Below are 14,248 nucleotides of genomic sequence, written 5' to 3'. Positions count from 1 at the left end.
CTAGCTTTAATATTAATGCATCAGTAGTTTGTTTTCTCCTGTGTAACATCTCTGCAAATCTCTTCAAAAGGGAAAAACAAAAAACACAAAATCCAACCTCTTAATTCACTGTGTTACTCATTTCCCAAAAGATACTGCCATTTGCACAAGCGTGGCTGTTATTGTTGATGACGTATGCAACGTTCTCCTGAGAAGCCCCATAGCATCTTCTGGTTTCAAAGAAGTCTAACTTACTCCTGTAGATTGAAAGAAATAGGAAGTCCAGAATGCAGGTACATGACATTGAATTATTCTAATTCAGTTGAGAAAGTGAATATTCCACTCCGTGGAAAGATGTTTCACAGTGGCAGAGATTATGGACCCTCATATGCAGGTGACATAGCCAGTTATTCTTCTCTGAACCAATCCTGCTCTTGTATTGACAGTGCTGAGTTCTCACTGTTGGAAGGACTGTGGATTTCAGTTTCTCTTGAGCTTGGGTTGGAGATGTTTGATGTGCTTGATCCACAAGCACATCAAGTTTGTAGGTGTGGTAACCCATGCCCATTCTAAAAGACAAGTAATTTGCCTGCTCTCTCTCATCTGTTGAATCTTGTTCCTCAGCTCCCTTGGGCTTCCAAACCATTTTCACCTCAATGTCTACATGGTTGTGGCAGTGTTGGTGTCTTAGTTGTATCACACATGGTAATGCAGCAAAGGAAATCTTATACAGAGTTATTCTTATCCTGGGGGGCAAGAGCTGGAGAAGCAGGGAAGGCCATGATACTTCCAATGCCATTTCATTCCAGTCATCTTGATTGCAGGTTCATGAATGATCTATTATGTGGCCTCAAAAGGTTTCTGATGCTGGCTTAGGGCCTGAAGCTTGCTTCATGCTGCCTGGGTGGAGCTTTCCCATTAATAGTAACATGAAAATATGCTGAAGCATGTGAGTACAGAAAGTTCCCTGCTAACTTCAGTGAGTTTGAGGAATTACCAGAAAGTGGGGTTCATTAAGAATTGCTTCTTTATGCGTACGACAGAGAGAAATTGCAGCCAGTGATGTCTTTGCTGAAAAGACTCCATTAGATTGCCATTAGATGCTAATAATATATCATAATTATTTTTATAGGGTTAAGCTTGTCTCTTTCCTCATCCACCTGCCTTGCAGAGATAACCTCTAAAAACACCCTGAAGGACTGCCAGACTGCAATTCAAAGGCTTTTTCCCTAGCTAAATTTTCAAAACAATTCATTACCTATAAAAGATTGTTGAGAATGCAGAGATAGGGCTCTTTTCTCTCCAATTTACATTCTCATATAACTCTACTCAATGCTTAACCAGATCCTGGAATAATTTGATTTTTCTTTCGTTATTACTATGCAAAGATATTCTGCATATTAGTGAAAAACCATTCATTCTTCAGAACACGTCTCATTTGCTGTTAGCTACACAAACACTTGACTGTACTTAAAGAATTGCTATTCGTGGTTGTGTCACATATTTCATTTAAAATATCAATTTTATTTAGTGCATAAGTCACATATTTCATTTAAAATATCAATTTTATTTAGTGCATATGGCATGGTTTTCAGAAGTTTGAGCCTTAGTAGCACATATTTTCACTAAAAATGAATACATAATCTTACTGCTAAGATGAATGTTTATGTAGGTGCATGCATTGTTGGAAGTGCTAAAGGCTGATGCTCTGTACTTTTTTCATAAGCTTTGCCTGGAAGTGAAGCCTATCAGTGAATCTGTTAGGTCTAGTGGCAGCAGCTGCCTGACCTTTACTGCAAGTGAGTTAGATGATTTTAATTGTAGAGTTGAGCACCACTGCTGTACTAAATATGAACAGCACTGTAGCTGGCTTGACTAAGCCTCCCCAAGTCTTGATTTATTTTTATTTCCCCCTTCCTTCAAATCCTGTCTCTGTAAGCTAAGTGCTCCCATGTAATCCAGTTCTCTGATGAAGGAGATGCAATGCCAAAGGCAGATTCACACCCAAGGATTTTATACAAACATCTAAAAAACTCCAACTGTTCATTAAAAAAAAAAAAAATTGTCCATAATTTTCTTCATTTCTGGTGTTTATTTTTGATGTGAAGCAAGCTGGCATAGCCTTACTGATGGTACAGGAACCTGTTGGATGATTTTACTTTATAAAGGCATAAAAAATGCTCAAGATAATTGTTTCCCTAAAGGATCTGCGGAAGAGACATCTAGGCAGAAGGAAGAAACCCATAAATACCCCAATAAAATCAACCAGGGGGAAAAATCACCAGAAGAATGGAAGTTGAGCAACTGACATCAGCAAACAAAATACCTCGTGTGCAAGTCTCATTCCACAGTCCATTGCCCATTGCTTAAAAAGTCTTAGCTAACAGTTGGAGAACGGACAAAGGAAGAGGAGAAAAGAACAAGGACAGTATTAGCAAAAGCTAGGGTACATTATGTAGTCAATCAGTAATTGCTGCAATTGGAGCTCATTGTCTGCTTAGCACTTAATGTCTTGGCCTTTTCAGAATGAGTTTTATTAACACTGGTGTTTATGCCTAGTGTTTTTAAGAGAACCTTGGCAGTTCTTATCTCTGTTGAATGTTGTGATGTCTCAAAGTGAAGCTGTTCTCCTCTTGCTGTTGATTACTAGTTCGGACAGGAGCCAAAATTGCAGAGCATGGGTGGCCGACTTGATTGAAGCTGTAAATCCTATTCCAAATTCTTCATGTCATCAAGGGCTGTCAGACCCTTATAACATGCCCCTGGGCTCCCCAAGAAGGGACAGTGCCAGGAATAACTCTGAAGCCCAATTGCCTTATGTCAGATTGGGTGTGGGCTGAATGTTTCACCGAATTCCAAGCAATCTAGCTATGCTGGCCTCAGTGCCTGCCGTGTCCCATTTCTGGTTGTTCTGCAGGTTCTTCAACAGCATAGGCTTCTGCTACATAGATAGGGGTGTGCTCAGGCTGTTTGAGAGCTGTGTGTGATTTGCACTGGATGTGACTAGCTGTAGAATGGCTGAGGCTGCAAAGCTCCTCTGGATATCACCTAGTCAATAGGCAATTGCTCACAGTGATAAGATTCCCCTTAGCCTTTTCTTCTCTAGGCTGAAGAGTGTCCATCTTGCTTGTATGACAGATACACTAACTCCTCCATCTTCATGGCTTTTGCACTGTAGGTCCATGTCCCTCTGATAACGAAGAACCCAGCACCACACACACCATACTACATGTGTCCCAGCAGCGATGAACAGAGGAGAAAAATCACTTCTCTCCACCTGCTGGCAATACGCTGCCTAATGCAGCCTAGGATGCTGTTGATCTTTGCCACGAGGGCATATTGCTATGTTTTTGGTGGCTGCATTCTGATGAACTGCTAACACATTCCCTGATGCCACCAACATTGAACTGGAAAACTTGCTAGATGAAATGTCCCACTTGAAGGAGACTGAAAGGATAAATGCTTTTAGCAGCCCCAATCTCTCATGCTGCATTTGCTCCGGGTTTGGGATACGGAGCTGCTATTAGCTCTGCTTGTGGGGGAGATTTGTTACAATCTGTGGTCTCTCTTGTAGAGCTTTCACAGGTGATGCTGAGAAAGCCTCACTGATAAAGGATGGCTTGTACTTAGACTGCATTAGAAAGCAGTGTGTGCTTTCTGCTGATGTTTTCCTTTTATTTCTATTCTCTTTCTCTGTTTCCTTCCATCAGTTTCCCCAATTAAGAGCAACAAATTCAGCTGCACTGAACCTTTGCAGTGGGAGCAATAACATTTGCAATCCTGTAGAAAGAAATGTTTTCCCACGTTTCCTTTAAAATCACTAGACAAAAATGATTTGTGTGCTCTAAAAGTAAGAGTAGAGCAGAGACCTTGGAGTGATAATGCTACAAAGACCTTATTCTTTGTCTTTTTCAAAACATCGATTTCTTGAGGAAGGGAGATCATCAGCAAGAGAAAACAAAAACCTCACATGCTGGGGTGGGCCCATTAGAGGAATGCAGGCTCATTAGTCCTGCTAAATATGATACTGCGTGTAAAGTCAAAAAAGCAAAGTGAGGTCTGGCAAACTTGGCAGGGAATCAGCCGAGATCTGTTATATTATCTTTCACATGGCTTGTTAGTGATGACACTAATTGAAGGCTGGGCCATCTTTTTTTGCTGACTGTCTCAGAGAGGGCCATTTTAATTTCACTTGGTTACGTTGTCTTATTGTGAGAAGCAAGATTTGTGGAAAATCTTATCAGTGAGCCCTTGGCTGCCTAAAAGTTCATTTGGTAGCTAGATAGTTTCTGTTAATAACTGGACTGGCCCATTTTTCATTTCTAAATAACCTAAATAAATTGTCTACTGTACTGCTACACCTCAGTTATGGATGACCAGATTTCCTTATAAATCTCTATTTACTGGGCACGTTAAACTCAAACATTAGAAGTGCTACAGCTCCTACTGTCCCCTGAAAGAAAGTGATTAGAGCAAGCGTGTCCACACTTGAGGGTTGCTGAAGAGTGAGAGAAAGTGAAATAAGTGCTGTTGAAGGGGCAAGACTGTACTATAGTAGACTTGTATGGGCAGAACACTTGGATAAGAAAAATGATTTTTTTTACTGCTTTTATCAACATTATTTGTAATTTTCCTGCTCTACCTCTGTACTCCCCTTGGCAAACACTCAGCTGCACAATAAGGAACTGAGTTTTGGTTCCCAGATGGAAGTGGGAAAGATCTGATGTTAGTTAGGGGACAAATGGTCCCACTAAAGAGCTTCCTAAAGAGGAAAAAAAAAAAAAAAATCTCTCTCCAATTGTGAAACAAATTAACTATTAGAAACGGCCAGCTGGATGCACCTCTCTGGGGCTGATGACCAGAGAGACTTAAAAGTCCATTAAGCTAATGTTTAAATGCATTCTCTGCACGTAGCGTGCGCAGAGGAACTGTCCTCACAAGCTGAGCTGTGGCAAGGTCCTCAGTTTCCATCGGGAAAGGGATTTACATCACCAAGAAAACATTTGGTGATTATGACTACCAACCATGTTAATCTTCAGCTTGAATTAAAAGTCACTGACAAGTTGCTTTGGGATTTGTGTGGCTATGCAAGGGAAAAGAGCCAGAATGAGGATTTCTGAGCTGAGTACGCGTGCCAGTGAGAGATCATCCTTTTCTTCTGTTGGCTGCTGATGCATCATACGGAACTGGGGCTTTGCAAGAACCGGGCAGGACCTTCATGAAGCAAAATCTGCCCTTTTGCTTCACAAGAAGTGCAGTGTGGCTGGGAATCTGCTTTTGTGCGCTCATCAGAGAGAATGAGGCAGGTTGCTGCTGATTTGCCCACGTGGCGTAGCTGGCAGTGCTATCTGCAGGTGCAAGGGCCTCCACAGTTCTCATGGGAACATGATTGCAAATAACTGCTGCCTGTGGAGATGCTCCTTTCATCTAAAGGTCACTAGCTGACTTGCTCTGAGCCAGGTGCCTGCATCTCCCCACCACTGCTGGGATACCCACCCCAACAGGACCAGGCTGGGTGCTGCCTTCTGCTGCCTGAATGTCTCCTCCATGGCCACGGCTGGCTGTGCCCAGCACCATGCCCAGAGGTGTGCAGAAGCAGAAGCAGCCAGCTTGTCCCTCGAGCTGTCTAGTGATGCTTTCCTTAGCTATTGACTGTAATGTCTCACTGGAAAAAAATTAATGGCTTCTAGGTAATCCAAAAAGAGTAATGAGTTATTAGTGCCAGATGCAGGGCAATTGCAATGAAAATAAGGTGTTGCTTTGACAAGTTACCAAAACAACAGAAATTCCTGCCTGGAAATGGCAGACAATGCCATAGTAAATGCCAGCATAGGATGTTCAAAGCTAAGGAGATAAGTCTGCAGTGGTCTGTCTTATGTTTTGTCCTGGTGTTTGCAGCATGTTACAGTTATCGAATCAAGCTGGGATTTTAAAAGTAATGTTGAACCTTCTAACCTGAAACTTCAAATCCTTTTCTGACGATTTTTGCAACTGAAAAGCGGAAATAGTCTTCAATAATTCAAAAAGCATTTACTGATCAAAGCTGCAATTAAAAGCATGGTGAGTCATCTAGCAGTTGTCCATGTGTTAAAAAGTACAGGCTGTGCAAGACATGTCTTTGACATTGTTGTGATCATGATGGCTGGTTTTGCTCAAAGAGGTTATGAGAATTGCTATTACTTCCAGCCTTGTAAGGAATCCGTGTCTGCAGAACTATGTTTACATAGCAGAAGAAAAGGCAATAGCAGCGGCTCCCCCATTTATGTATCTTATTTAGCAGCTTTGTCTGCAGCATCTGAATTGATGCTGGTGCTTTTTATTACTTTTTGTCTTCTTCCAAAGTCTCAATGGGAGCCTTGATTTCCCTCCCCCCCCCCAGTTTACACTAACAAATATAGAACTGAACTTCAGAATACATTTTTTTTTTTTTTTTTTTTGCTTCCTGCAGCATGCACTAACAATGAAATATTTAACTAAACATCTCACAGCGTACACATTCTCCCAAATTAAAATTGCAAAAGACAAGGAAATGAAGATAAAAATATCCGACCAGGCTATTTCACAGAAACCCACAGCAGTGATGTTTTTGCCTTTAAATCCTGTTGCTTTATACCGCTTGATTAAAAAAAAAAAGAGAGAAAAAGAAAAAAAAGAATAAATACAATTTGGTTTTGGAATAAGAGAAAACTCCTATGGAGAAATGTTCCTAAAAATGCTTAGCCTGTCATACAGAAAAACAGCTAAAAGAAAGCAAGAGAATCTGTAACTCTCTACCACAAAAATACAGTAAGTTTTGTGTGTTCTGCTACAAGTCTTGCTTTCCTGGTTTCCCAGTTCTCTTCCTATTATGAGCGAGGTATCTTCATCCTTTATTTTCTGATTCTCATAACAGCTGCAGTCAGCATTCACACTGCAGCATACTAGAATGTAATCTCTTGCTTTAAAAAAAAAAAAAAATCGTTGTTTTAACCCTCTCTTAAAGACTTATTGGTAAAACAAACTTTTTTGGTTTGCCATTTTTGGCATCTAATGCCTCGAGTCGTTGATAGGTAGCTGTAAATCAATGCCAGCTTCTACAAGATTCCCCAAAATATAATCTAATGTAACATATTGCAATCAATTCAATTGCTATTTTTTTTTTCAGCTTTATGTAAGGAGACCTGCTCTGTATCTGGAGAGACAAATCACATTACCTGATCTACCAAGTCTTGCAAACAAGCAAATTCAGATATCTCATGAGTCAAATCCACTGCAGTCACTTAATCCATTTAGTTCACACAATGCACCCATGGAAAATGCTCTTAAATTGTTCCAGTTCTCTTCTACAAAAAGGAGAGTAAAGCAATTGACCGATGTTAAAGGAGTTCATGAGGAGTTCTGAGAATTCTTAATGTGCCTTTGTTTTTTCCATCAATCTCTGCTGTGCTGTGTTGTTGGTCTCTTCTCTAAATTTAGCCACCTCAGACATTCCAAAACCTCTTCACAAATTTCCTGTGATAGCTGTGTCTGAGCTACTCATCCATGCAAGTGGAGGTGGCTGCATTACTAGATATCATTTTCAGAGAATAACTTCAGTGTTGATGAGAACTGAATATGTGACAATGAGGAGGAGGAGGACCATTGAAGACTCAAATGCCAAAAGCTGTGGCTAAAAATTGGCTCCATTGTATTTGCTTTTTCTGTGCATTCAAAAGAGGAAGAACACATCCTTTAATATCAAATCCAGCAATCTAAGTTGAGAGGGAAGTAATTATACATGAAAGAAATATAGTCTTTTGTAATGAGGTTTTTAAAGTATCAGTTTCATTCTACCATAATATTTTTATGATTAGGTTTACCTTCTAATATTTTAATGACTTTAGTATGAAGTAAGGAAGTTCTTTGTAGCTTATCTTATAAGCCTGTCTAGGACATTGCACTTAATGAGGTTTATAATTCAGTTTATAATTCAATATATCCACATCTGCATCTTTAATAACGCCTAACATTCAATCTTTATTGTACCACTTGAATAAAAAGTTCTAAAATTAAACCTGCTGCAGCTTAATCTAATAATAAACACACATGACATTTTGTACAAAAGGTATGCTTGATCAGCATGGTGCACTCTTACAGTTGTATCAGACATAGCAAAACAGAGTTTTTTCAGCCAAAGGTAGATGGTGACATTCACATACCAGTGACACTCTTTGAAGAGCCACAGAGATCATTCCCCTGGAAGAAAGAAGTGGCAAGCTCAGGTCCAGATCCTTGTAGTCAGAGCAGCACATACACAGACCTTTACTGATGTGGGGTAGTCCAGACCCTCTTACTTCAGTAAAGTAATTTTGGTGCCTTCTATGGGAGCATCAGCAACCAGAATAAGGGGGCTGCTCCTACAGAGCCCTTTGTAGATTCAGAGTTTTGCTCGGTGGTGGTTCATTTCAAAGGTGGAAATACTGTTTTGTAATCAAGTATGATGCTTTGTGGGCTATGACATTTTTGTCACTGTGAAATCACGATTTCTCTATGATGAAAATGAGACAAAGCAGGAAAGACGTTATAACATGCAGAGATAATGTTTTGGAGAAGACTCAGTTTTAGAATAATCTTTAACCCATTTGGGTGAAATGATGGTTTTATGAAAACTGCATAATTATTTAATAATAATCTTAATCTGACAACTTATCCTTGAGCCAGCTACACTCAAAATTATTGTTTTGATTTCTTACAGGTGCAAAAATTAGCAACAAACTCAGCGAAAAACTGGAGCCTATGCTAGACCTTGATTCAAGATGTATGGCAACCTCCCTGCATTTAAAGAACTCTGGTTCTGGTCCTTACTTGCAGAGTGACTAAGGTCTGTTTCCTTTTAAAAGCATTTTGAAGCAGATATGGCAAGCAATAGTGCATCACCTCCATGTGAGATGCCTTTGTGATATTCACAGGAAGTCCCAGTCACAAATAAAAAGACTGTTCTTCACTAGGATCAAATTAGAATTATTTGACATCAGCTGGGTCAGGATGGGGAGCTTTGATCGGAGGAGATGAAAGACGGGTGAAAACTCTGCTGGGCCATAGAGTCCCCTGCTGAAACTGAAACTTCATGCTACAACTGGGCCTCATCTGACTTTAATTAAATAAGGGAAGATCAAAGCCTACAAATCTCCCTGATCTATATCAGCACAGCAAATTAAAGGTAAAATTTCTCTGTATCTTTTTGTTCCTTTGAAGTCAATAGTGAACTTTGTGCTATGCACGGGAACACAATGAATGCTGTTTGGGTAGCTGCAGGTTTACAATAATTTTGATGTCACGTTTATGCAAGAGGAGAGAGGAAAGCCATTTCTTGAAATGATGCCCTCACAGCTGTTGGGCCCCCTTCTGACACTGGTACTGCACACATTCTTTCTGGTTGACCGTACACATGGTCTGAGTCCTGCAGCAAAGGACCAGTTTTTACCAGTGGATTTGCTGAAATCATTGCACTGAGTGAGCAAGTGGAGCTGGAGGATGGAGATCTGTGTTAAATACACAGGAGAGGTCAGGTTCTGGAAGGCAGGTGGTACTTGCCATTCATTTGTTTCTAGAGCAGCTAACACCTCAAATGTGACCTTCCTTCTTGGTGGTACAGCCAGCCAGCAAAGTGATGGGAAAGAGGAACCTGGCTGGAAACTGAAATGTATTTTTTCTATGACTATAAATGGTTAACATCAATACAAAGGTACTCTGTGCAAAACAGGAGCAAGGTTGTCGGAAGCACTCAAGGCGTGCATAGTCTGAGTGGCAGAACAAGGCCACTTCAGATTGCTCTGAGAACCATACCAATTCTTCAGGTTAGTGTGGAAGCAAAGTTCATTACTTGCTCAAACTATTTATGTTCTGGGTTAAGTTGTACCTCCAGCCCAGAGCAGTTCCCTGCCTGCTAGTGTTTGCCCACAAGAAGTGTCCCAGGCTGCTGCTCTCCCACCCCACAGAGCACTGCCTGCTCATTTTTAGTGGTTTGTCGTTTTTAGCTAATAGGTGCAGAAAAAGAAACAATGAACTAAAGGTTCCAAATGGCTGTCAGTAAATTTATTTTGCAGTTAACAGCCTTTGTAATGCACGGACTAACTTTATCTCATTTCTCTGTGGGTGTGCTGGGATAATTGCTCGAGTACTTTGTTAAAAAGAAAAGCTCTCCACATTTCCATTAACTCGCTGCATGGTGTCTGTTTCACTTGACTGCACTAGGTACCATTTACAGTTCAATTTCACAGTCATGATGGACTGAAACGTATCAACCTGCTTTCTCTCCACTCCACTAATCACATGCATTAATAAACAGGGAGATTCATAAGATCTGTTACTCTTGTTTTTCTTTCCTAAGTCCATTTTTGTGAATTAAATCATGGGCATTTTTTTCCTACAAAGTCCAAACTGCCAGAGGAATAAATAAGCACTCTCTTATTCAGTAGGGTGCAATAAGTTACTATTTTAGGGAAGCAAGCCAGGCATACAGAAGTTACTGCAAATTAGAAGACAAAAAAAAATCCAGCAACAAAGAATAGCATTGTGTGATGTCAATCTACAGTATGCATGTGTTTGTATAATCACATTGGAATTTTCTTTGAACTTTAGCCTGGAAAATTTACTTACCGGGGGAGGGGAAAGGGGAAAGGATTTGAGAGTCTAAGCACCAAAATAGCTAGGACAAAGTAGAGAAACTGTGTGGTTGGTTGTACAGCAGAACCACGTGAAAATGCAAAGAATCCCTTTTGTAACGGGTAGAGACAAGTAAGCCACTTGGTCATTACAGTACACAAGCCACAGGAAATGCTGTGTTACTCACATTCCTCTCTCGTTGTTTTTCCAGGGTGGTTAATTTTTGCCTTTTAAAGGAATTTCTTTTGGACGTGTCTTGTTCTTGCTCTGGTTTAATCATACCAGCTCTCTGTAGGAAAAAGAAAGAGCAGTGCTAAGTACTGTTACGTGAGATAAAACACGGGTAAGAGATTAGAACACCAAGGACTGTTTTTTTCCTGTGGCTTCTTTGGTGAAGCAGAAAGAAAAAAGCCCACATCTCTGACCTGTCACAGACTTTGTTAGCTCTCATTCATGCTGGTTGAGTCCCGAGTTCCGTGCTGCTCCCCACTTAACTCATACTCTCTGCTTGGGTTGCTGTCTGGCTCCTAGTAAAAATGGAAGGGGCAGTGTTTCTCTTGAAATGCTTGAAGGTAAATAAGAGAAATATTCTGAATGCCTAACAGCATTTTTAAATGTTCTCTGTACTCAGCAATGTTTTTGGAGTTAACTTTGGCTAGAATAACAAAAGATCTTAACGCTCTGGTCACTGAACTATGTACTTAAAAAATCATGGTTTTTTTGCTGATGACCTGGAAGTGGAGCCCTCTTCAAAACCTCACCCAGAAATATTTGATAAAGTTGAATGCCTAGTTTTGCATCATACCTTTGTATTTATCCATCTTAGGGCATGTTAGATGTCAGTGGCCATATCTTTGATCATACATGATGTATTCTTCAGTCTTTCAGCTCTAGAAAAATCTTTCTATAAACAACAAAGGGTCTGTTTTTAAAAGATATCCTTGATGGACTGCTGAGTTTTTCATCTCTTTTTGTGAAGTGAAACATACTTTAACCCTCAGGATTTAATCACTGGTGTCAGACAGCTTTGCAGCCTCTCTTTCTCTCCCTTTTAAGTGTTGACTTTCCAGTATATTTTTTTTTTAGAACAGATAATAGTTGGGGTTGTATCTTCTGCTTAGATAAACATTACAAAGTTATTTTTTTCTCTTAGTAACTATCTCGTCCTAAAAGGCAATTGGGTGACTTCTCTTATGAACCACCTGCAGTGTACAGGCAGTGTGATTCATCTTCAATCTTAGCTCCTGCAATATTAAAGCCTTTTGCAGTCAGTCACTAAGGTAGTTTAATTACAGTATTTGAGCTGAAAAACATAAGGATGTAGAAACATCCTCTGTAAGTGACTCATACAGTGCTTGGAAATTCACAATAGCAGTGGGCCTTTGCTTTAAAGTTTACTCTTCTCTCCTCTTCCTCCATGATTTATCTGTTTTTTATCAAGTACTGTTAGAAAGGAGATTGCAGCAAGGAGGTGTTGGTCTCTTTACTAAGGTGACAAGTGATAGGACACGAAGAAATGTTCTCAAGTTGTGCCAGAGGAGGTTTAGACTGGACATTAGGAAGAATTTCTTCATGGTAAGAATTGGAGTGAGCAGCTCAGGGCAGTAATGGAGTTGCCATCCCTGGAGGTATTTAAGAGATGTGTGTATGCGGCTCTAAGGGACATGGTTAAGTGACAGGACTTGGTAGGTCAGGCTGGTGGCTGGACTTGATGATCTTGAAGATTTTTTCCTACCTAGATTATTATTTCTTCCTTTGTGATACGAAGATCTAAGAGAAAGATGCAGCAGGAAGGCATTAGGTCACTCCCTTCTGTGCAGCCTGCAAAATGTGTGATGGGATGAAGTGGCTGAGAGAACCATGCTGCTCTTGTCTACCAATTGTTTCCCTAGCAAGAAGATCTCCTGTCCATCTGTGAATGCTTTCTGTGAACACTGCAAAGACACGCTGAGAATAGGAAGCTGATCTTTGAAAAACTGTATCCATGCTTCTAGCAGCTGCAGAGGTCTACACTGAATGCCTCAGTCTCCTGCTGTCAGGAGAATTTACTGAAATTCTCCTGACCCACTACATAAGGTGATCAAATATAAGATGGGAAATGATGAAAAGACTGTGTAAATGCACAGTGGCTGTTTTTCTTCTGGGCAATAGTCTGAATCCATGAATGATTAATGTGTTCGTCTCTCTCAGAACAGCAGATTCTCTGTGCTCCTCTTTGGAGCCTGGGCTTTGCAGAGACCTGCAGGAGTGAGCTGAGCCTTCCTGGCCCCAGGGCACACTGGCTCAAGTCCATGGCTCCGTGACACTGCATTTTATTTTATTTTATTCAGATGCTGCTGAGCTGGTTTGTGTACCTCTGCTCCACAGATTTGGATATGAAATGTGTCTGTTAACACAATAGCAACAACAGAAATGAAATAAGGCGTCTGCGTTATCACCCCTTTTTATTCCATGTGATACACTATCATTTAATTGAAGTCATTTCTGCAGTCAATGACTTTTCTTTGCTTGCTTCTCTCATAATTCCAACCTGCTGAGTTTCTTCAATTATAATTTTTAATAGATCTAACCATATAGATCCTGTAATATTTTTGATTCACCTGCAGTCAGTAGCAATGGGTATAATCTTCCTTCTAGTATCTTCATAATTCCCACTCTTGACCTGGAGTCCTCAGAGCCTGCAAGGTTTTGGGATACCTGGACCTACAGCTTTTATTGACCTCTAAAAATTCCCAGATTGAGTTTCACATTCTCCTTATCTCCTTTTTCAGTTGCTTCTATAATCCATGCTATGAGGTCAATTTTACTTATCTATCAACGTGACTCGTACAGCTCATTTATTCTTCTATCTTCCTTCCAAACTACAGCCTTTATTAGGCTAAAGCCAAGCAGTTTTAGGGAAAAGGAGAAATAAATCTGGGCATAGTGTGTCTCCTTGTCTGACTTCAGTAGTCATCTTTAACCACCAGTTATCATCACCTTGCTTGCCGTCGCTACATGCACTGACTTGCCATAGATGTTTTCTGTCAGCCTGATCAATCTCTAGGGATGTCACATATTTGCAGGATTCACCGTAACGCTTTGTGTGCTGCTGTCAGAATATGCTCAAATCTTGTGAAATTATTATAGCAGGTTCAGCTGGGTCTGTGCAGAATTTTCTGAGATCTGTCTTGACAGTCTATACTGATATATTTTTCTGGAGTACTGCCCTAAACACAGCCTGTTCAACTGCAGGTGTTTCATTCATTTTTTTCCATTACCTGTCTTACTTCTCATTCTTAACTCTGTTTTTATTTACATTTATTGATGGATTACTTCGTACAGCATCTTTGCTTCGGATTCCTTACTAATAGCATATGTTTCCAGTGCCATTTTATCCACCTGTTTCTCTTTCAAACTTTCTTCCTTTAGGAAGCCCTTTAAGCTTTGACTTCTTTGTCTGGAGAGAAAGGAAAAACCAACACAACAAGGAACATAACACAAAGAAAACCCAAAGAACTTTGCACCTGCTCTGGTATTTGTGCCAGGAGGCTTCTTCAGGGCTCTTTTCATCTGCTCTGGGTTTTTGAGATGCTCTTTCCAATGTCTTTTTTTGCTTGCTCACCTCGTGCTGTTGTTACAAAAAGCGTTTTCACCTCAAGCCTCC

At 40.3% G+C, this 14,248-nt stretch overlaps 2 long non-coding RNA genes across 2 annotated transcripts in view; both read left to right on the top strand.

The window, feature by feature from the left end:
• Positions 1-3,526, top strand: part of LOC116231586 (uncharacterized) — a 42,157-nt gene extending 38,631 nt beyond the window's left edge. Inside the window, exon 3 of the long non-coding RNA XR_016468869.1 lies at positions 3,158-3,526. This is a non-coding gene — a long non-coding RNA (uncharacterized LOC116231586). The remainder of the gene's footprint in view (positions 1-3,157) is intronic.
• Positions 1-14,248, top strand: part of LOC116231585 (uncharacterized) — an 89,239-nt gene that overhangs the window by 48,646 nt on the left and 26,345 nt on the right. Inside the window, exon 3 of the long non-coding RNA XR_004167500.2 lies at positions 8,693-9,157. This is a non-coding gene — a long non-coding RNA (uncharacterized LOC116231585). The remainder of the gene's footprint in view (positions 1-8,692; positions 9,158-14,248) is intronic.

This window comes from Phasianus colchicus, chromosome 8 (assembly GCF_987193195.1).
Source record: "Phasianus colchicus chromosome 8, bPhaCol1.hap1.1, whole genome shotgun sequence".
Classification (NCBI taxonomy): domain Eukaryota; kingdom Metazoa; phylum Chordata; class Aves; order Galliformes; family Phasianidae; genus Phasianus; species Phasianus colchicus.
Note: the sequence above shows the minus strand (reverse complement) of the source record. Positions and strands in the feature narration are given on the sequence as shown.